The sequence below is a fragment of the Lactuca serriola genome, chromosome 7 (assembly GCF_051521515.1).
Source record: "Lactuca serriola cultivar US96UC23 chromosome 7, Lser_US96UC23_V15, whole genome shotgun sequence".
In the NCBI taxonomy this organism is placed as follows: domain Eukaryota; kingdom Viridiplantae; phylum Streptophyta; class Magnoliopsida; order Asterales; family Asteraceae; genus Lactuca; species Lactuca serriola.
This window is the reverse complement of record NC_136414.1, coordinates 164,303,039-164,326,564: the sequence shown is the minus strand read 5'-3', so window position 1 is coordinate 164,326,564 and position 23,526 is coordinate 164,303,039.

Sequence of the window (23,526 nt, the reverse complement as noted above, 5' to 3'; positions counted from 1 at the left end):
TTATTTTCTCCAGCCCTTACATCCAAAACTCAGACCCAAGCCCAAAGTGATGTCCTAAGTCATAAAGTTTCCAACTTCAAGACTTTGCATGGCTATAAAGTGCTTAATGTCCAAAACCCTAAGTTCTTAACCCAATAAGGCCATCTAAATCATGCATGGGTCACATATAACACTCAAGATCATATTTTTAAGCACAAAAACACTCTAAAATGTCTAAAAGGACGGCTGAAATGACTTAGAGTAATCCATACTCAATATGCCAAGCTAATGGGACCACAATGTTCACAACTTTAAGGCTAACAAGATCTTAAATAAACCATCACTAAGTTCAGAGCTTTTCACCTTAAAATGATGTCAAAAGATAGTGAGATTTTGCATCTAAGGTGTCTCACTCTTCCAAGGTGTTGCTATCTTCTTCACATTCCTTCTTAATCACCAAAAGTACCTACAAAAGCTCAAGAACACTCTCAAGGTGGCTTAGGGTTCTAGATGGACGAAATGGCAAGTGGAGGCTGACGAGGGAATGAGAAATGAAGAGTTAATGATGTTTATATATGGACAAAACCCTAAAAATTAAGGGTTGAGGATTCTTCACACATGCTCTGTGTACACGGTGTATGCAATTCGTACTAATACCCGCATGAGTACACCCAACGTACACAACATACGCCCAACATACTAGGTCCTATCCCAAATTTAAAAACTGCCACTATAGGCCAATTTGCAAGCTTTCTTATACCCAAGTGCTAAAAATAATAAACCTTAATACTTAAGCGTTAATTTTGGAAATACCTCGTGTCGGGATGTTACAATTCTCCACCACTTGAACTAGACTTCGTCCTCGAAGTCTGCTTCTGCGAACAACTCCAGGTAATGCTTTCGCATCTCCGACTCAGGTTCCCATGTACATTCAGAACCCTTCAGATGCTGCCACTAAACATTAACCAAAGATACCACCATATTGCGCAAGGCCTTTGTCTTCCGATCTAAAATCGATAGTGGTCTCTCAATTTAATTCAGGCGATCATCAACCTGAACATCATCCAAAGGAATAACCACTTAATCATCATCCACACACTTCCGTAGCTGTGAAACATGGAGTGTATTGTGGATCTGATTGAGTTCCTCAGGCATATCCAAACTACAAGCTACCTTCTAGGGTGATACCTTCAGAAAAACCATGTCACCGATCTAAAACTTCAACTCAGATTGACGCTTGTCCACATAACTCTTTTGTCGACTATGAGTTGTCTGAAATCTCTGCCTAATTTGTTGGATGAGCTCTGACATCTGAAGGACTACCTCATTCCTTCCCAATACTTTGTGACCAATCTCTCCCCAACAAACTGAGGTACGAAACTTCATCCCATAAAGAAGCCCAAAAGGCGGCGCACCGATTCTGGCATGATATCTTTTGTTGTTAAAGAAAACTTACCTAAGGCAAAGTAGGAGTTCCAAATCCCAACGAAGTCTATGATACAGTCTCTCAACGTGTCCTCAAGTGTCTGAATGGTCCTTTCACTCTAACCATCAGTCTACGGATGATAAGTAGTGTTAATATGCAACCTCATACCTAGTTCCTCATGGAACTTCTGCAAAAAACGAGATGTGAAGTGAACATCTCGATTTGATAAAATGGAGACCGGAATACCGTGTCGAGAAACAATCTCGCGCACATACAGATCGGCCAATTTCTCGGCTGAAAAACTCTCACGAATGGACAAAAAGTGGGCGTTATTGGTCAGACAGTCCACAATAACCCAAATCGTGTCGAATCTCTTAGCCGTCCGAGTCAACTTGGTGATGAAATATATAGTGATATGCTCCTATTTCCACATGGGAACCTCCAATGGTTGTAGCTTTCCTTGCAGCCTTTGATGCACGGCCTTGACCATCTGGCAGTTCAAGCACCTTTCAAGATACCAAGCTATCCCTCTCTTCATGTATGGCCACCAATAACTAAGCCTCAAATCCTGATACATCTTGGTGGCTCCAGCGTGTATCGAAAACCTAGACTTATGCGCCACCTCCAGCATAGTCTGCCTGACCCCACCAAAGTACGGCACCCAGACCCTTCCATACTGGGTCAATAATCCCCGACTGTTAGTGGCGAACTTGTCCACCTCACCTTTGAGTCTCTCCTGCTTCCAATTATCCTTCTTAACTTCCTCGCCCTAAGCTTCCCTAATAAAATCAAGAAGAGGAGAATCAACTGATATTCTTATACACAGACTCTCAATAGAGGAACTCGCCGTCTTGCGGATCAAAGCATCACCGACCACATTCGCTTTCCCGGGGTGATACAGAATCTCGTAGTCATAATCCTTGACCACGCCAAGCCACTTGCACTCTCTCATATTCAGATTCGGCTGATCCGTGAGATATCTCAAACTCTTATGATCTGTGTAGATAGTACACCAGAACCCATACAAATAATGTCGCCAAATCTTCAGATCAAACACCACGACTCCCAACTGCAGATCATGAGTCGGATAGAAATCCTCATGTGGCTTCAGCTGCCAAGACGCATAAGCAATAACTCTCACACACTACATAAGTACCCTTCCCAGATTGGTGATGGATGAATCACAATATACTATAAGGTCCTCAACACCATCAGGGAGGGTCAACACTGGTGCCTCACATAACTTTTGTCTCAGCGTCTCAAATGCAACCTGCTACTTAGGTCCCCAATGGAAATCCATTCCCTTCCTTGTCAGACATGTAAGGGGTACTGCAATCTTGGATAAGTCCCGAATAAGTTTCCGATAATACCTTGCTATTCCCAAGAAACTCCTGATCTCCAAAGGAGGCTTTGGTACCTCCCATTGCATAACCACCTTGATTTGGCCGGATCGACCAAAATCTCATCCTGATTAACGAGGTGCCCCAGGAATTGGACCTCTCATAACAAAAACTCACACTTCAAGAACTTGACATATAGCCATTCTCACATCAAGACCTCAAGAAGCTCTTAAAGGTGCTCCTCATGCTCCCCCTAGTCTTGAAATACACCAAGATTTCATTAATGAACATAATAACTGATCGATCGAGCATCGTCCTGCACACTCGATTCATAAAATCCATAAACACCGCGGGCGCATTGGTGAGCCCAAATAGCATCACCATGAACTCTTAATGACCATAACAAGTCTGAAACGCGGTCTTCTCCACGTCCTCCTCTCTAACCCTCACTTGATGATACCCTGACCTCAAATCGATCTTGGAGAACCATGATGCACCCTAAAACTGATCAATGAGGTCATCCATCCGTGGAAGGGGATAACGGTTCTTCACAGTCAACTTGTTCAGCTCCTAGTAATCAAGGCAAATCCGGTACGAACCATCCTTCTTCTTGACAAACAAAATCGGGGCTCCCCACGGAGAACTGCTCAGTCTGATGAACTGCTTGCCTAATAGATCTTGAAGCTGAGAGGATAACTCCTGCATATTAGGTGGTGCCAATTGATACGGTGCCTTGGCAATAAGAGGCACACTGGGTAACTCCTCTGGAAACACGTCAATTAACTCCCTAACGACCGGCACATCTGAAACTGAAGTTTACTCCCCTACCCAAATATCAATCACATATGCAATATAATTCATACAACCATGTTGAATATACTGCCGAGCCCTGGCAGCAGAGCAAAAGCTTACCCAATCCTGGTACCATCCCCGTAGATAACCAATTCTCTCCCACTTAGGGTTCGAACTACCCGCCACTGACCCTTACAGTCTATCATAATACCAAACCTGCTCAGCCAATCCATCCCCACTATCACACACACATCCCCCATGTGGATCGAAATCAAATCGATCGGATAAGGTACCCCATAAATCTCCAAAACATAACCCTGATAAACCTTGGATGCAGAAACCCTGCGTTCATTGGCGATAGAAACCCGTAACGGACACTCTAACTACCAAATAAGCATATCAAACCCCTTACTGAATGTATGGGATACAAAAGATCGACTCACACTCGAGTCAAAAAGCACAAGTGCAGGCAAAGAGTTCACTAGGAAGGTACCGAAGAAAATCTTAAACATAAGAATATCATAAAATAACTCGACTTAATATACATAGAAACATACGAGTAACAATGTCTAGTGTCTCCCTGGCCTCCTCGGTAAGGAGTTGGAAAGCACGACCTCGAGCCCTCGAGGGCTCTACCCTACCCTGGCGCCCATCGATGATCCTCAGAGTGCTGGCCTTGGGGCATGTGGTAGCTTGGCGGCAAGGAATGGATAGTTAACCTTCACATGGCCAACCTGATCACAATGATAGCAAATCCTGGGACTTAATACTGGGGCCAGCTGGAAACAATCCCTCGCAAAGTTCCCCTCCTTGGCACATTTTTTGCATCCAACAGATGATTGACAAGAACCCTCATGAACCTTGCCGTACTTTCCCCAAGTGTGTCCCCTTTGTCCTCTAGACCTCGAATCAGTGGGCTTGAACCGCTTCGCTTCAGGCTATGACTGTACAGGGTCCTGCCTCAACTCCCTTGACTGGAGCTCCATCTCAATCTCCCACCTCCTCACGACCTCCTATAACTCAATGAGTGAACCATATCGTTGAGTGGACACAAACTGACGGATATCCCTCTTGAGCATGATCAAGTACTGGGTCATCTGAGGCTCCTCGGAAGCAGCAAACATAGGGAAGAAAATAGCCGTCTCCGTAAACATCTTGGCGATCTCGGTGACCGTCTCTATCCCCTGCCTATGATCATAGTACTCCTAGGCCAATCTCTCCCTCTCCACCATAGGGACATACCTCAAGCGAATCATCTCAGGAAACTACTCCCAGGTAACCACAACCCTCTGATCAGGAGTGCACGAGCCCGTAACCAAACTCCACCAATCCATCGCACATGAACGAAGAAGGTTCGGGGCTCACTTGACCTTCTAGTCAGCAGGGTAAGAGAATGTGAAGAAACAACCCTCCACATCAGATAACCATCTCATCGCAACAATAGGATCATTGAATCCATCAAACAACAGGGGATTCGTATTGTTGAAGTCTCAATACTGGAAGGCTCTCCCCCCACCAATCCCTGCAGTAGCGACAATTGCGGTAGTTGCAGCATCGACAGCCTCAGAAAAAGCATCATACCGCTCATCAAAAAGCTCGATCATAGCGGTCTTGATAGACCCACATATCTCCGGCATAGATCGTCGGACAACAACATCCACTCTAGTGGCGATGACCTTTCGAATATGGTCATCAGTCATCCTCGACCCATCCTGGCCGCTCATTCCAGACCCAGAACCCGATCCCCCCATGAACACCATACGGAAAATAAACCAAAGCATATCATTATCCCACAATCCATATAATCACAAGCATTCTAAACAGATGACCCTCGGGGTTTGTTACTTCCTTGTGACACATATGGGTCATGTTCTTCCAGTAGTACATGCCCATACTACCTTCGAAACCTGCCTGTGTTTGCCCCCACCGATCATCACAACCGCCCAACAGATACAACTAAGATACACGTACATCCTATCCTCGTCCTCTCAAGAGTGGCTAAACATTTCTACTCTAACTAGTTGTTCATGCAAAAACTCACCAATGAAACTTCCACCAACCATGTAGCACTTGTGTATGCTTATCATACATAACACCTAATCCTATAGACAAACGAATATTAGATTCTACCCTAATCCCACAACCAAAGAAGGAACAGGAAATAATACTATACAAAACATTTTAAAGAAATAAAATCTTATTTATGTACAATTATGATGCATACACTAAGCAACTTTAGTAATGATGTCAATTACATGTATGAAATAACCCTAAGCTACCAGGCATCATACATCAGGCAATTCTATCATGCAATTCCTGAAGATCCCAAGCCTATCACTAGCATGTTATTCTACCATAAATATCATATCAAATAACAGTGTGCTAACTTGGGGTATACTTTCAGGCTCATGCTAATCGTACACATCACATCCTTCCTTAGTTATTTTTTTAAACAGTTTTAAAAATCATTTTTAAAACTTTTGCAGTTCCTTAGTTCGAGTCTGGATTCACACAGATGTTCCTCCAATTCACTCAGACCAAGGATCTGATACCAACTTGTAGCATCTCATTTTCAAAACAACCTATTTACTTAAAAAGTGTTTACATAACCATTGTTTCACAAAACATTATTCAAAATCAGAGTCTCCCAAGATCCAACAACATAAAACCAAGGATGTGTATAGCCACACCTTCTCCTTGCCACATTCCTCAGAAGTACCTGAAACAAAACTAAAACTATAAGCCAACGCTTATTGAGTTCCCCCAAAGTACCACCACATAAACATAACAAAAACCAACATGTATACAGAGCCTTCAGCATGACTGGACCGCCTCACTGACCCTTCATCCTATCCAGATCGCACTCTGGGCCATCGGCCTGACTGGTCCGCCTTGCAGGCCTTCAGTCTATCCAAACCACCCTAGGTGTCTTGTCCTTCAGTCTCAACTGGTCCGCCTCAACCCAGTAACCATCACATATCAACATACACCATAACAATCAATAGCTGGTAGATATAGGCAGTCATACAAATCTAACAGATCACTAAAAGATAGCAACATCCTATATACTAGGATAAAGATCTAACAAATCACTACAACATAGCAACATATAGTAAACCAGGATATCAATCCAATGGTCCGGCCTTGGTGCCTTCGATCCTTAAGTATAGTGAGGAAAACTCACCTCTTAATCCAAACACATTCTAAATGAATCTTTGCTCCGACAACAGGCACTACTTGACTCCTAGTAATTAAAAAAAATCCCATTTTAAATTAATAACACATCCCAAAATACCCTTGGTCAAACTTGGTCAATGGTCAAAAGTGAAGTCAACACCCAGCCGAGTCAACCAAATCGAGCCAACTCAGCCAAGTTGACCCAGTCGAGTATGTTTGGTGTACTCATTTGTACGCGGGTCATACTCGCTGGTTAACTAGACGACGAGACCTTGATCGTGTACATGCATCATACCACTTGATACACCCAACATATGCACCTGGTCAACTCTTTTCCCATTAAGAGCTTATTCCGTCCAACCCTTACATCCAAAACTCAGAATCCAAGCCCAGAATGATGTACTAAGTCATAAAGTTTCCAAGTTTATGACTTTTCATGGCTATAAAGTGCATAATGTACAGAAACCTAAGTTCTTAACCCTATAAGGCCATCTAACTCATGCATGGGTCACATACAACACTCAATATCATATTTTTATGCACAACAACACTCTGAAATGTCTAAAAGGACGGCTCAAATGACTTAGAGTAACCCATACTCAAAATGCCAAGCTAATGGGACCACAATGTTCACAACTTCAAGGCTAACAAAATCTTAAATATATCATTACAAAGTTCAGAGCTTTTTACCTTAAAATGATCTCAAAAGGTGGTGAGATTCTGCATTTAAGGTGTCTCACTCTTCCAAGGTGCTCCTATCTTCTTCTCCTTCCTTCTTAATCACCAAAAGTACCCACAAAATCTCAAGAACACTCTCAAGTTGGCTTAGGGTTCTAGATGGACATAAGGGTAAGTGGAGGTTGAAGAGGGAATGAGAAATGAGGATTTAATGATGTTTATATATGGACCAAACCCCAAAAATTCAGGGTTTGAGGATTCTACACGTACGCCTTACGTACACGGTGTACGCCAAGCGTACTAATACCCACGTGAGTATGCTCGGTCTACACAAGGTACGCCCAACGTACTAGGTCCTAGGCTGAATTTACAAAAGAGCCACTATGGGCTATTTTGCAAGATTTATTATACCCAAGGGCTAAAAATCATAAACATTCATACTTAAGAGTTAATTTTGGAAATACCTCGTTTCGGGATGTTAAAATCCCCCTACTTGAACTAGACTTCATCCTCCAACTCTGCTACTGCGAAAAACTCTGGGTAATGCTCCCACATCTCCGAGTCGGGTTCCTGTGTCCATTCAGAACCCTTCCGATGTGGCCACTGAACCTTGACCAAAGATACCACATTTTTATGCAAGGCCTTTGTCTTTTGATCTAAAATGGATAGTGGTCTCTCAATGTAATTCAGGTGATCATCAAGCTGAACTTCATGCAAAGGAATAAGCACTGAATCATCAGCCACACACTTCTATAGCTGCTAAACATGGATGGTGTTGTGGATCTTAGAGAGTTCCTTGGGTAGATCCGACCTATAAGATACATTACCAACCCTGGAAATCACCCGAAATGGCCCGATATACCGAGGACCCCATTTTCCCCTCTTCCTGAAGCGTATTACACCCTTCCAGGGTGATAACTTCAACAAAACCATGTCACCGAGCTGACACTCCAACTCAGATCGACGCTTGTCGGCATAACTCTTTTGTTGATAATGGGATGTCTACAATCTCTGCCTAATTTTCAGGATGAGCTCTGACGTCTGAAGGACTACCTCAGTCCTTCCCCATACTCTGTGACCAATCTCTCTCCAATAGACTGGGGTACGACACTTCCTCCCATTAAGAATCTCGAAAGGCGGCACACCGATACTGGAGTGATAGTTGTTGTAAGAAAACACGGCTAAGGGAAAGTAGGAGTCCCATCTCCCACTGAAGTCTATGACAACAAGCTCTCAACATGTCCTCAAGTGTCTGAATGGTCCGCTCACTCTGACCGTCATTCTGCGGATGATAAGCAGCGCTGAGATCCAACCTCGTACCCAATTCCTGATGGAACTTCATACATTCATAGCATGTGTGTTACCTGTCATCTTTATAGCTAGTTTCCCTATAAAATGGGATTACCTACAAGAAAATGTTCATGGCGGTTGCTATAGACGGAAACAACCATAACAAGCCTTTGGCATTTTTTCTGAGCATGGCAAATACTATTGACACTTTTACCTAATTCCTAATGAGGTTGAAGGAATCTCTCAGTGTCGACGATAGGGAGGTATCATTTATAACCAATATGTTGTAAAAGTGTGACAATGATGCTTTTGCGCTCAAGAGTTGGTCAAAACAACACATTTGATCCTTTTTCTGTCGAGCATACAATTCATATACAATGTCTGATTTTTAAGAAAACTTTTATCGACTACACCTTTCCACATGTAAGTGAATTGTCAATACCAATAATGAGAAAAGGGCAAGACCCTATTTACCTAACATTTGTTGGAATATACTTAGCATTGATATTCGAAAACCCATCCAGATGTTATCAGTTCATGAATGAAATTTACATATTACATTGCACATTGAGGTTGTCTGTGAGTACACTCAATGGTTTTTTATTCAATGCAATTACGTGGGAGCTAAAATACTATATAAATAATGAAATATTATTTAGTTGTAAATGACCAAAATCATGATGTTTCTTTTTCGGGGGAGGGGGGTTAACGAGTGTAATCATCCCGTATACAGAGATGATGCTTCGAAGGAAGATGACAAGTCGGTTTGGTGGCGGGCATGAATGAAGTCGTCTGAGAAAAGATTTTAGGAAACCTTGAGTTGTAGATTTGCAACTTCGGATGTGTATATATACGAAATGGTGCAATCGAGGTATAATGTATGGTCATGCTCTAGTGGCAGCACGCTATTTAACCTAGACATAATTTTACCATATGGTTCAACATTAGTGGAGGACCGACAGGTATTGAATTGCATACCAAACGACATACATTCATCCTTTTCCCTCCTTCTAAATGGGAAATACCATACTTAATGATGGTCATTTTAATCAAGATTTAATCGAATAATTTATTTTTAATCAAAATCAATTATGTTTCGATTTAGAATGATGAAAGACAATTATTATTCTCCTACTATTTATTACATACCATAAATAACAAAATAAAACATAAATTAGAAATACAAGATATCTTTTAAAATATTCCAAGCGTCTTCGTGTGCAAAATCGACCCCTCCACTTTTAATTTTGTATTTCTCCATATCCTCCTTCAAAATTACATCTTCATCTTCATTCGACAATTAATTTCCATTACTATGATAAATTTTTTTTTGAAGATCTTCACCTTTCTTGTTAAGTCCTTAAACTAAGTTGTCATTTCTTCTGTTCGATAGGCTCTACGACTTAATTCATAGCGAATCATATTTCTTAAACGGACCAAAATTTATCTGTACATAAAATGTGGGCGACCGATGATAATAATATCATCCTTATTGATAGTACAAGACCGAACGAGCGCGGTCTCCACTTTTGAAGTCCACAGAAGCGGTTGAGTTGTTGCCATTTTCCAGTTCTATAATTGAAGTTCATCTAAGTCTTATTTATATATGTTCAATATAATTTCTCACACTCGAATGCAAATGTTATGGACACACATTCCATAATACCATTCCATTCCATACACCCATTCCATACACATACTCTATAAAAAAAATACTCCATTATGGACACATACGTACCACTATTAATATGCATCTACCACCAACCAATTAACTTCAACATTGCATGACCTGTTGTAATCAAAGTACATGATCAAACTAATTACTTGAGAATAAGCTCATATGAATTTGATGTTTGGCATTGTGAAGAAGAAGATTGTTATGTTTGTTTGGATATTAACCCATTTCCTAAAGGCCCTGGTTTCCAACTCCCAGATAAAATGCATGATGAAAATTTTCAAGAGACGAAAGAAGTCGAAGAAGCCAACCTAACGGAATATAAAATGAGTTGAATACTTAATCCACGTTCAGATGTCCTAGCATAACAGGTAAACAAAAAAATGGGTGGTTGAAACTTCGGAAAAAACTTAAAGAGGTTGACAAGTGAATTGGAGATGCAACTATGGAGATTGATAGGCTTCGGGCAGAGTGTGATCATCTTATAAATGTTGTTAGAGTTATGTGAGATTTTATCAATCGCGAATTTGCATAAGATTTAAACTCGCAATTCTATATGATTTTCAAACAATTTCATCAAGTTTTCAGTTAGGTTGAACATAGTATTAGTCATTTTCGCTCGTTCTTTTTTTGTCACTACCCTACTTGTTTCTTTGATGGTGTCTATTGTGTTGACTAACAATTGTAAATTCTCAAATATTATAATGAGGAGAATTTGCATATTATGCAACTTTAGCTTTCCTAAGTTGATTTCCAGCATTACCATTCACTCTTTTTCACTTTGAAAATCATAAATTATTTCTAACGCAGTCGTCTCAACAATACCATGTTTGCTACCCTCAAGGCAAAGTTGTTCATATTCTATTGGAACTGTTGGCTCATCACTTGAATCACTGGATATCGGGGACTATGAATAAAAATATATAAATGTGTTTTTTAAAAAGTGAAACAATTCTAAAAATATAAAACCATATCAAAAAATTATGAAATTGCAACTAGTCCAAAATATCATGTTTGTATAAACTAGATTGAGTTCTTCTTTCAATTTAAGCTTTAACATCCTCTCTAATTGCCTTCTAATTTTCATGTTTTCCCTTGCTGGTTGAGTGTGTGAATTTTTTCTGTTCCCAGATCCGAGATTTTTCTCTACAAAAACAATTCCTAAAATTAATGTTTAATTTAAGTATAATAAAATATAAATATAAATTATAAATCTACTTTTACCTAAAGGTTACCTTTATCTCTACCAATTTTGAAATATCTTGTAGATAGTATATGATATATATTTATCAGTAAAACCCGATTTTTTAACAACATTCGCACAAGTTCATTAGGGCACCTTCAAACGCACTAGTTCTGATTTCTAACTATTTGTGCAATATTTGTTTGGTGCAAATTAATAATACTTATTAATTTAACAATATGATAAGAATACAAGTCCTATAAAAAAACATTTTGGACAAGCCAAAGTAATTCTTTTTATTCTGGATGTTCCAAATTAGTTCTTCGTATTCTGAACTCTTATTTCAAATTCTAAAATCAAATTAAATATGTAACCTACGTTTCCTAACTTTATATGTACTATTACTAAGAGATTTTATGCACCTTTTATGGTAAAAATTTCTCAAAGTAACAATAACTCTACATGCAAATACATTAATAAATAAAACAAACCTGGTTTTATTAAATTCATGGTAGAAAACATATAAATCTTCGATATTTAGGTTACAGGAATTTCAAAATCACCATTGCCCATAATACTTTATCCGATATATTCATGTGTGGTCCCCATATAGACTTCGGGAAGATTATTTCGGATGGGTGAAATTGCCTATAATAACAATTATCATTCCTTATTCAAGTGGCACCTTATAAGGCGTTATATGGTGCCATATGTAGGACTCCTATTTGATTGTCACAGGTAGAAGAAAGGCTTCTTGAGGGATCTGAATTTGTAGTAGAAGCGTAATCAAATATTTGAAAATCATTGTTGAGTTTGAAATCATGGATATGGTGATGTTAAAAGTTTCCTCGCAAAAGAGTATTATCCACTTTAGAAATAAGAGTAAATTAAGTCACTAGAGCATTAGGGCCTTTCGTATATTAGAAAGGGTGAGGGTCATCATGTATCACCTTGACTTGTCTATTGAACTAACATGTTTTATCTATCTTGTTTACAAAAAGGCTTGATTTGATGAATCACAAATGGCACCATCAGTCGAGGTCCATGTGAATGACCAATTAAGATATAAAGAACAACCTAAAAAGCTTTTATATCATAAAGAGATGAATTTTGAAAACTAGAAATTTGGGGTGTAAAATTCAAATTGTGATTTGATAAAGGCTTGGATGTTAATTGGGAAACCAAAGAAGATTGTATATCTAAATATCTTACATGTTCTAAAATGATTTTGGATACATAATCTTTATAATGGGAGATCATTTAACACATTTTTTTGTAAATTAGTAAAGGTATTGTGGGTTGTATTTGTCCTTTTAACATAAATAATTTTCTTAATGATAGTTATTTTAAATTTTGGTAATATAATGCAATAAGTAGGTGTTGTGGCTCAGAAAAAGAATATGTTGTTAATTTTAACAAATTTGTTACATTGAAAGTCAAATGTTTAAGGCCATGAAAGGTAGACTTCATATTCATTGTGTCAAAATGTAGCCATGATTATATAGAATACATGAGCAAAAAAATTGACTAAAACTGAGTTTGCATGTGGAAGTTATGTGCTTTTAAAGTTTTGGAAAAACTATGTGTGAGTTGTTGAAAGTACACTATCCTAAAGGGCAGGTTGGGAGGAATACACTACCTATTTTTTCACATGGACCATGTAACTTGGACGAAATTGAAATAAAGGGTTTAAAAAGGGCTAGTTTGGTCCTTGTTACCCTGTAACTCCCCAAACGATCTGAAAACAGGGGAGGTCAATTATGGCATGGTCTTGACCTACAAATTATAGCAACCCAAGGAGAATCAACAGAAGAGCACAAGAGTTAATCCATCCTCAATTGTATCAAATGTAAACTTCCTTATTCTATTCATGATTACTTACTTAGATGGTGTAACTAAATGATGACTTATGAACCCTAATTCGTATATGTTATTTTATCGTGAAATATGTGATAAATAAGAACCAACAGAGTGTGATTACAAGTTTTCAAGCTTAGAACTTCTAAATAGAAGCATGACTCTTGTTTTGATGAAAGTAAAAGTGGTGAATCAAACCCTAATTTGGATAAGTTTCTAGAAACTAGAAGTGAACTTGGGTTCTTAGAAACATGTGATAAATATGAACCAATAGAGTCTGATTACCCTATTTATATATTTGTGTAGCTCTTTCTTAGAACTACAACTTTCCTTTAGGTTGCATCTTCAAATTTTAACTTTCATTTTTAACCCACATTTTTATATTTTATAAAAACAATATCTCCTTCATATGACTTCCATTTTTGCCCCTCTTTCTTCCCAAGTTCTTATCTCATGCTTTACTACAAATTTCCTTTTTGTGGTGTTAGCCAAAACTCAACCATTATCTTTTTTCTATTTCTAACGTCAATAGTCTTATTAACGTGGTTGGTTTCTATTCGTCATAAAATCATAACTATTCCAATCAGAGTTAGATTTTCTCAGCGTTTATATTTTTGTGATCATTAGGTCGCATATTTTCCAAATACACAGACCATTTTAACTTTTTGATTACTTTATTTTCGACTCAACTTTCCATATTATCCTTTAATATAGGAAGTTTTTGTCATTATGAGTCGATCCTAACTCCTAGTAACAATCAGTAATGGAAGATTCTCAATTCTTACAAAGAAGAAGAAGAAGAAGAAGAAGAAGAAGAGTTTAGAGTGTTGATCTAACAAAGAAGCATCATTATCATCATCTTGTGTACATTTTGGACCTTTATAAATGCCCAAGATTCAACCTTTATGCTTCTAGGTTGCTAGATCTAAGTCCTTGTACCTTATCTTCAAGTTTGAGCAAGTTGAAGTGATGGGATTTCATAAAAGTTGGCAACTTTATGGATCCTTGAGGTCCTATGTTGTAGAAACAACAATTAATAGGATCGACAAATTCTATAAGAGATGTGAATTAAATAACAAAAACAATGAAGATCAAAGCAGTGTCGAATGCTTTAATTACAAAAGCTCTAGAAGAGTTCAACGTGAACTTCTCTGTGAGAGCTAGGCAGGGCGATACAATCATTAACCCTAAAATATACATGCATGCACAATAAATAGACTAACCCTAGAAATAAATAAACACGGATGGACAAGCCCAAACCGGTATAAATGAGACTATTCTAGCACAAACAATTGACACAATATATTAATATGCCCAACAATCTCCCTCATTGTGTCAAATTGCGAAGGAGATTCTTCACTGTTGTTTCTTCTGAACTTTAAACAGTCTCGACATCAAATTTAGAAGTGCATTTCTGAATACAAGGTACCACTGTATCATATCTGAAAGCATTTCTGATCAGCAATGTTGTTGGCTTTACAGGCTTCACTCAGTCCGAGGATAGAGTTTAGAGCAACAATCGAGTATAAGTGTTTGTCTCGCAAAAAGAACATACTCTTCAGAACCTTATGATTTTCCTTCCTTTGGTATACCACACACCAATTGTCTTTTCGGATTTTTCCCATTTTGAACTTATGAAGATCCTCCGGTTCTGGATTGGGCTTCAGAATTGGCCTTTTCTTCAACACGGACGATATTTCTATATCCATTTTACCAAGTTCATGAATGTAGATAATAAGCATTCTCTTTAAATGAGAAACGATTGGCTCGTACTTCTACTCATCTTTAGACAAAGTTAGGAACAAATAGATCTAATCATATGGATTCATGTAAGGTAGATCAGCAAGTGTGAACTCGTCTTCGGTACGACTTGCCCCTCTGAATCCTTTGAACTTAATGTTTATGAACTCTTCAGTCGGGACAGGAGCATAAACCTTTAGAGCAACAATCTTCTGAGAGCTCCAATTCTAGAACTGAGGTTTAGCATATTTAAGGTAGAAAGAGAAGAGTTGATGATTGACATCATAGTTCGAGAGAAGCACCTTCTAAATCTTCTCAAAGAATCTAAACAGAAATTCCCTCGGAGTTATAGGAAAATCAAGTTGAGATTCCGAAGAGTTGTCCATATCAAAGGAAACCAAAAGCTCTAGCCAGTAGATATTCAGATCATCGATAGCCTCCTTCTAAATTCGCTCCATTATCCATGGAGGAAAAAGCAACTTCTGAGTCCCAAGAGTTACTTTCGCAATTTCATCTTTCTTTTCCTTATCTTCCAACTCTTTGTGAAGATGCAACAAAATATCAAGCTCCATATCACGCTTCTTTCTGACCAGCTTTTCGCCTTCTGGAAGTTCTTCTTCTTCTTCTTCTTCTTCTTCTTCATGAAACATAACTTTCTCTTTGCCTGTTGTTGATGCAGAAGCTTCATTATCCTTCTGGTCATTAGGTTTCGGTTTTGCTTCATGTTGTTCACCAGTTGGTTTCGTCGGCTGAGGTACTTCCTTGTTTGCTTTGTCTCCCCCTTGTTTCAGAAGAGCATTGCTATCCAAAACACCCTGAAGTTGATTCAACATCGCAAAAACTGGCTGAAGTTTTTCTGTAAGGTGTTAGCGAACCGAGACTATGAGTAAGGAATCACAAGTCTCCACGATCATGTGCAGGTACTGGTTAATCTCATAAACACATATTTTGACAATTGTCTTCTCATATTCCAGATCATCAAGGTGTTTGTTCGTGTACTGCAGCTTTACTAAGAGAACCTTGGCTTTCGCAGTCTTCTCAGCCAATTTATCCATAAGGTTGTTCTTTGCTGCAAGATCATATTGAAGCTTCTCAATCTTGGAGACAACAGATGCATTCAATTCAGTGTTGTCTTGTTTGGCCTTAGAACGGAAAAGGGAAAGAGCTTCCTTTTCAGCCTGCAAGGAACTGTGAAACCCAGCAATAACCTTGTTCATTGCTTCAGTGTTGTAGTCAGTAGAGGATCTGAACTCAGCCATAAATGATCGAACATCGTGGAGTAGTTTTTCGACTTTTTCGGTTGTTTCTGAAATTGATTTCTCAGAAGCTTGAATTACCTTGGTCGAGTCTTCAAGGACTTTTGCATTTGCCTTCATGAGCATCTCAACCATTGCTCGATGGGACTTCAGCATAAACTCATAACTGGATGAGGATTGAGATGACTCCAAAATAGAATCCAACTTCTCATTTAACTGTTTAAATTTCCCTTTAGTCATCGGGGCTTCATCATCATCACTGTTCAGATTTATGGTGAAAGGGCTAAAAACAAAATCTTAAAAATTCGCTTGATTATCCCCAAATAGAATATCAGGATCAGAATCATAAGTGGGAGAAGTTGTAGAAGTGATTGGTTCCTTGGTCACACCAATGTTGGCATCTGCTCTCGTATCAGATATGTTGACATGAATACCTCCTCCGAAACAGACTTGGTAACAATGACTTCTAGTGTTCTTGTAAATGTAGAAGTGGGAGGAACAGTGGAATCAGTAAAGATAGGGGTAGAAAAAGAAACATAGATCTCTGGAAGAGAAACACACACAGGAATCTTCGATGGTAGTGGAGCAATGGTGATTGGAGTTGTAGTGGTAATCAGAGAGGATGGTGAAGTGTTCATCTAAAAGAAATCAAATAAGGGAGGAGAATATGTAGGTGGAGTGGATACCTTTGGAATTGGTGCAGTGGTAGGTGGTTCTGAAGTAGCAGTTGTGTCATCAACACCGTTCCAAATTGAATCCTCCTGAATATCAGTGTGAGTTCTAGATTCTGAATCCTCCTGAACAACTAGAGATGGAGATCTTGGTTTGCGAGCTTGCTTCTTGATCTTCTTCTTCGGATTTTTGACAACCTCATAAGGACCAACTTTTCCCTTTCGCTTTGCACCCATCTTCGGTTTGTTGTCCTCCTCAATCCCATTTCACAAGTCATCTAGCATAGGGCGAGCACCAGAAGTAGGATGCTTGCAATACTCATTCACAGTCGCATTGTTAGAAGGAACCATCGCTAGCATCACCTTCAAAATCGAACCAAAAAACTAAACTTGCTTGGTTCAGACATCATAAATGTCGACGTCTAAAGGATCAGAATCGCAGCAACAATAGAATCATCTGAGATTGGAACTTTGAAATGAACTATGGCTCATTTAACAACGGTCAACCAAAAACGAGCATAAGAGATCTCGGTGTTGCGAGTAGAAGAGGAAGTAATCTAAATGAATTGTGTCCATAGGATAGAGGCATAATCCATATTTATGCCATGGTAGAGACCATAGATAATGGTGCAAAAGAGCTTACTTGCATTGTCTGAGCTTGCTACGCATTCTGAAAAGCTCTTGAACAGAAACATGAACAATATGTTCCATATTAGAGGAAGATTGGGCTTCCTGAACTTGGACAACAACGAGATACCCCCAATATAACCCATCTGGTAAAACATGTTGATAAGATCAGTGGATAAAATCGAGTCTGGATCCACAAGGCCTTCAGATGAATCAAGCCCTAACATTGTGCAGAAACAGGATTTGTTGATCGAGGTCCTGTTAGTGGAAACCTTGAAGGTTATGATTCCATCAGCCTAAATGTATGTTGCAGAAGAGTTGGCCTTGGAAATATAAACCAGAGGAATCGATTATGCCATGGTCAAAGCTTGAGCAAGTGGAGAATACCTCATAAATTCAATCATCAGCCTTAGCGTTTCATTATATTGAGATGAGTCAAGATCATGAATGAGATTTTGACCAAGCTTCAAGTTAAGCATGATGATAAATGTTGATTTATCAGCAAAAGATGTTGTTTCAGATGATCTATCCATGGTAGCAAGGAAGAAGATGATGAACAGTAAGTAGAGAGAAAGGGGTTTTTGCCTTGAGAGTTTTGTGAGCTGTGATAGAAAATCAATCGTCAAAAACCTTTTTATACGTCATTAAAGGTGAGAGAAGATTGACGTTTGATGTTCCCATATCCCATAAAAGTAGCATGGGATAGCGTGACAGCTAATCATGTGTCAGACCTATTGTAACTGACACACGTGATGTCAGGGATTTGAAATAAATGTGCCTGATTTGAATCCTTGTCCCCAAGAAACTGTCGTTTCAGTTTTGGCTCATTCTGAATAAGACGTCACTCCACCATAAACTGTTCTATGAATGACAGTAATCAATCGGAATAATAACCAGACTTGGAAAAATCATAAAGATTTTTGTGCATGAGTGTGCCAAAGAAAAAGAAATAAAGCAAATTAAATTTATGGGATTTTGTGATGTCAAATAAATATGACATGAAATTCAGATGGGTCCCAAGCAACGATATCTTCCTTCTGAGTCAAGAGAGACTCAGAAGTCCTTGTCTGGCATCCCGTTAAATTACGGTCATCTATTTATTAAGAAATAGTGAAAGGCTTCTTTTAAGTAGGCTTCAAGGGTGGCTTGAGCTTCAATCAAATTCCAAAACTCAACATAAGTTCGAAAATTTGAAAGAAGTACTTGTTTGACTAGTGTAGCCAAAATAACAAGTATGCTTTGAATATTATGTAAGTTTCTGGATATTAAGAAAATATCAAGAATAATAAAAATGGTGATCTTTTGGGAAGAAACGTCTTAGGTTGAAAACATTTCATTAAGATCATTTAAAAATAAAAAATGAGATTTCATACAATAATGGTACAAAGAGGTTTTAATCATCAATTCATTGGTGAAAATTCTAGAACATTTAATTGTTCGCCGTCAACTCAAAAATGGTTTCGGATTTTGGGTTTCACTCAAATCTTGGTAATAACGATTTTAAGATCATCAATATAGATGTTGTGTAACCATAAACCTCAGTGGTAATTGATGAGAGTCTCAGGGGTTACGTTTATGAATGTGAACTTGATGGATAAATAGGAGGTTGGTTCCGAAGGAGAAGGTGTACCTCTGTTATAAATTAGTGACAAAGCAGTCGACTCTGAACTCAGTGTGAGAAGAGTAAGGTAGCTCAATGACTTATGTGAATTATCAGGTTGATAGGGAAGAAACAATCGGAATGAAAGTTTCATTAAGGCTTCAAACATAGAGTCTCATAGGCTTAGGACAACATGCAACAACATGCTTCTAGGGACACTTAGCTAGTATATAGATTCGGAATTATACCTGCCCCATCGTTCTGAATTATGGTACCAAGAATTTGTACCTAAATCATGAATGTATTCTAAAAATAACACAAAAAAAAGTATTTTTGTAAATTTTGGATTTTCTGAAAAAGATAAAGCAGAAATAAAGAAAATATTTTTGTGATTTTTAAATTTTCTGAAAAAGATAAAGTAAAAAAATAAAGAAAAATATTTTTTGTGAGTTTTGATTTTTTTTGAAAAACAGAAAATAAAGAGATATTTTTGTGATTTTGAATTTTCTAAAACTAAATAAAAAACAGAAAATAAATAGAAAATATTAAAGAAAATAAATTCAGAAGCATAAATGAGTAGTGACTTCCGAAGCATTCCGAAGCTCGAAATCAATCGGAAGACGCTTAATGTACAAAGTATACAAAAGCATTCTGAAACCCTAATGAATAGTAGAATCTGAACCATTCTGAAGCTCGGAACATGAATAGTGAATCCCGATTACGAAGGGGATTTTGAAGCTGAGTCGACTTCTATCATTCCAAGCCCTTGTAAGATATGACTGAACGTAGATTCAGGTAAGGCCTTTATGAAGATATCAGCCAACTAATCAGAGGATCTAACAAAATATACTTCAACGTTTCCATCCTCAATGTTATCCTTTATAAAATGATATCGTAGTCCTATATGTGTCGTCTTTGAGTGTTGCACTGGATTAGGGCAGATTCTGATTGCACTTTCTAATTCACAGTATAGTGGAATTCTCTTCATGTTGATCCCATAGTCCCTAAGCTGATTCTGAATCCATACAACTTGGGAGGTGCACGATGCAACTGCGATGTATTTGGATTTTGCCGTAGATATGGAGACATAAGTTTGCTTCTTAGATTGCCAACTAACAACTTTTCCATCCAAAAACTAACATCCCCCAGAAGTGCTTTTGCGATCGAGACCAAATCCACCAAGATCAGCATCGGAATATGCTTGCACAAAGAAACCGAAGTTAGAAGGATACCAAATTCTGAGAGAGGTGGTTCTTTTGAGGTATCAGAATATATTCTTCACAAAAAATCATATGAGGTTCACGTGGATTCTCCTGAAACCTTGCACAATAACAAAAAAAACATAATATCTGGACGACTTGATGTTAGATACATTAAAGACCTAATCATCTGTCGATATAGAGTGATGTATGTTGCAGGCTTGTCCAAGGATGGTGTAAGCTTCGTTCCAAATGCCATTGGAACCTTGACATTAGAATCACCCACCATACCGAATTTTTCTAGCAAGGTCTTCGTGTAAGCTTCTTGGTTGGTGAATATCCCCTCTGAACTATGTCTAATGTTTAAACCAAGGAAAAAGTTAATATGACCCATTGAGCTCATTTCAAATTTAGTTTCCATTAGTTTTTGGAATTCAACAGTTAATTTAGAATTATTTGATTCAAAAATGATGTCATCAACATAAATCTAAACGATCATTAAGTGGTCACCATCTTTCTTGCGAAAGAAGGTTAGATCAACCGAACCTTGTTTAAATTTTGATTGTTTCAGAAAATCAGTAAGCGTTTCATACCATGCACGAGGTGCTTTCTTTAGACCATACACATCCTTATCCAATATATAACAATAATTTGGCTATTTTTCATTAACGAAACCTGGTGATAGACTGTTTCCTCAAGTTCACCATTCAGAAATGCACACTTCACATCCATCTAAAAGACTTCAAAATTCTTGTGAGCGACATATGCAAGAAAGATCCAAACAGATTCAAGTCTTGAAACCGGTGCGAATGTCTCCTCGTAGTCTATACATTCCTCTTGGCAGTATCCTTTCACAACCACTCATTCCTTGTTGCGAATCACATTGCCTTCTTTATCCATTTTGTTACAAAACACCCATTTCATTCCAAAGACTGAAGCATCCTTCAGAGTGGGAAAGTCTCCAAACTTTGTTTCTCTTAAATTCGTTGAGTTCTTCCTGCATAGCTTGAACCCAATCAGCATGATCAAGAGCAATCTCTACGGTTTTGGGCTCGATTTTAGAGATGAATGAGTTAAACATGCAAAATTCCATTTTTTTAAATAATGCGGTTTGATTCGCTTTTTTGTTGTGCCCTTGTAAGAACTCCTAAAGATGCTTCTCCGATCACTTGAGATTTTGGAAGATCCTTGGTCCATTTTGTCATAGGTGGATAACGTAGATCACAGGCTGGATCAACTTCAGCAAAAACTTCCACATGTTTCGATTGCACATCAGAATATTATTTTCATTCTCCCCCTGGAAGTTTGCATTTGTGTCTTCATTTGGAACCGGATTCTCCCCCTGGAAGTTTGTATGTGGGTCTTCATTTGGAATCGGATTCTCCCCCTGGAATGGAGCATCGGAAGGTGTTGGTTGAGATGGTAGATCAGAAGCTTTCAGAATTGGTGTCTCCTGAGAGTTTTTGATGTTTTTAGCAGCTTCATCGACAATTTTATTTAACTCGTCCCCTTGATTGCCCTTTTCCTTTGATTCAGAAGAGATGGCTTTTTCAGGCTCATCAAATAGATTCAAATAATTCCTCATACATATTTGAAAGAGGAATTGTTATAGGATTCGTTGAAAGAAAGATATCCTCATATTGACAATCTGCTTTCTGAAACTTCTTCATATAGTTATCATCAAAGGTGACATAATAGGTCTCTTCAATCTTTCTTTATTTCTTGTTCATAACCCTATATGCTTTTGAAGTTAACGAATAACCCATAAAAATACCCTCATCAGCTTTCGCATCAAATTTGGTCCTTTGTTCATTAAAATTGAAGATGAAGTACCTAGAACCAAACACATGAAAGAATTTTACATTAGGTTTCCTGTTGTTCAGAATCTCACAAGGTGTAATTAAGAATATTTTGTTGATTAAGGAGCGATTCTATGTGAAACAAACAGTTGCAATAGAATTAACCCATAAGTAGAGATGAAGATTCGCAAAAGATAACATCTTCCTTGCAGCTTCGCAAAGAGAGCAATTTCGTCTTTCAATGACACCGTTCTGCTAGGGAGTGCGAGGAGCAGAGAAGTTTTGAGCTATCCCTTTGTTAGTTAAGAATTATTCAAATGCTTAGTTTTTGAATTCTGAACTGTTATCACTATAAATGTTCTGAATAGGCTTTCGTAATTAAAGCTCGATCCGCTTGATGTCTTTCAGCTTCGGAGTGACATCTGATTTCTTTCTAAGAAAGAACACCCAGGTAAATCTAGAAAAATCATCAACAACAACCAAGATATATTTATTACCACCAATATTTTCGATGGCAGATGGTCCACACAAGTCAATATGCTTTAATTCAACTGGCTCGATTATTTTGGTATTGATGATGGTTGCGTGACTCTTCCTACTTTACTTTCCCATCTCACAAGCTGCACACGGATGTTCCTTTTCGAATGTTAGAAGAGGTAGACCACATACAATATCGCCCAGTACGAGTTTGTTGATATCCTTGAAATTCAGATGGGAGAGTCTTCGGTGCCATAGCCAACTATCATCCGAAGATGCTTTCGTAAGAAGGCAAATGGATGGCTTCCTATTGATTGGTTTCAAGTTCAGTGGATACATCTCTCCATTTCTTTTAGATTTCAGAAGTACTGCCTTAGATTTCTTCTCAATAATCTCTGAACCATCGTCATCAAACGATACCTTTAGCCCAGTACCTACAACCAATTGTGAAAAACTAATTAGACTATGTTGTAGGCCTTCTACATAAGCTACCTTCCAAATGGAGAATACGTCATTCGTAATCATCCCGTAGCCTTTAATTTCCCCTATGGCATTGTTTCCAAATTTTACTCTACCAACATCCTTCAACGATCTAAACTCTCTCAATTCTTCTCTTCTCCCAGTCATGTGACGTGAACATCCTTTGTCGATATACCATTCTGAATCGTACTGTTCGTCACGCATAACCTTCAAAATTTAGAGAGATTTAGGAACCCAAAAAGATCCTTTTGGGTTGATAAGACTAAAAATTTTCCTATTC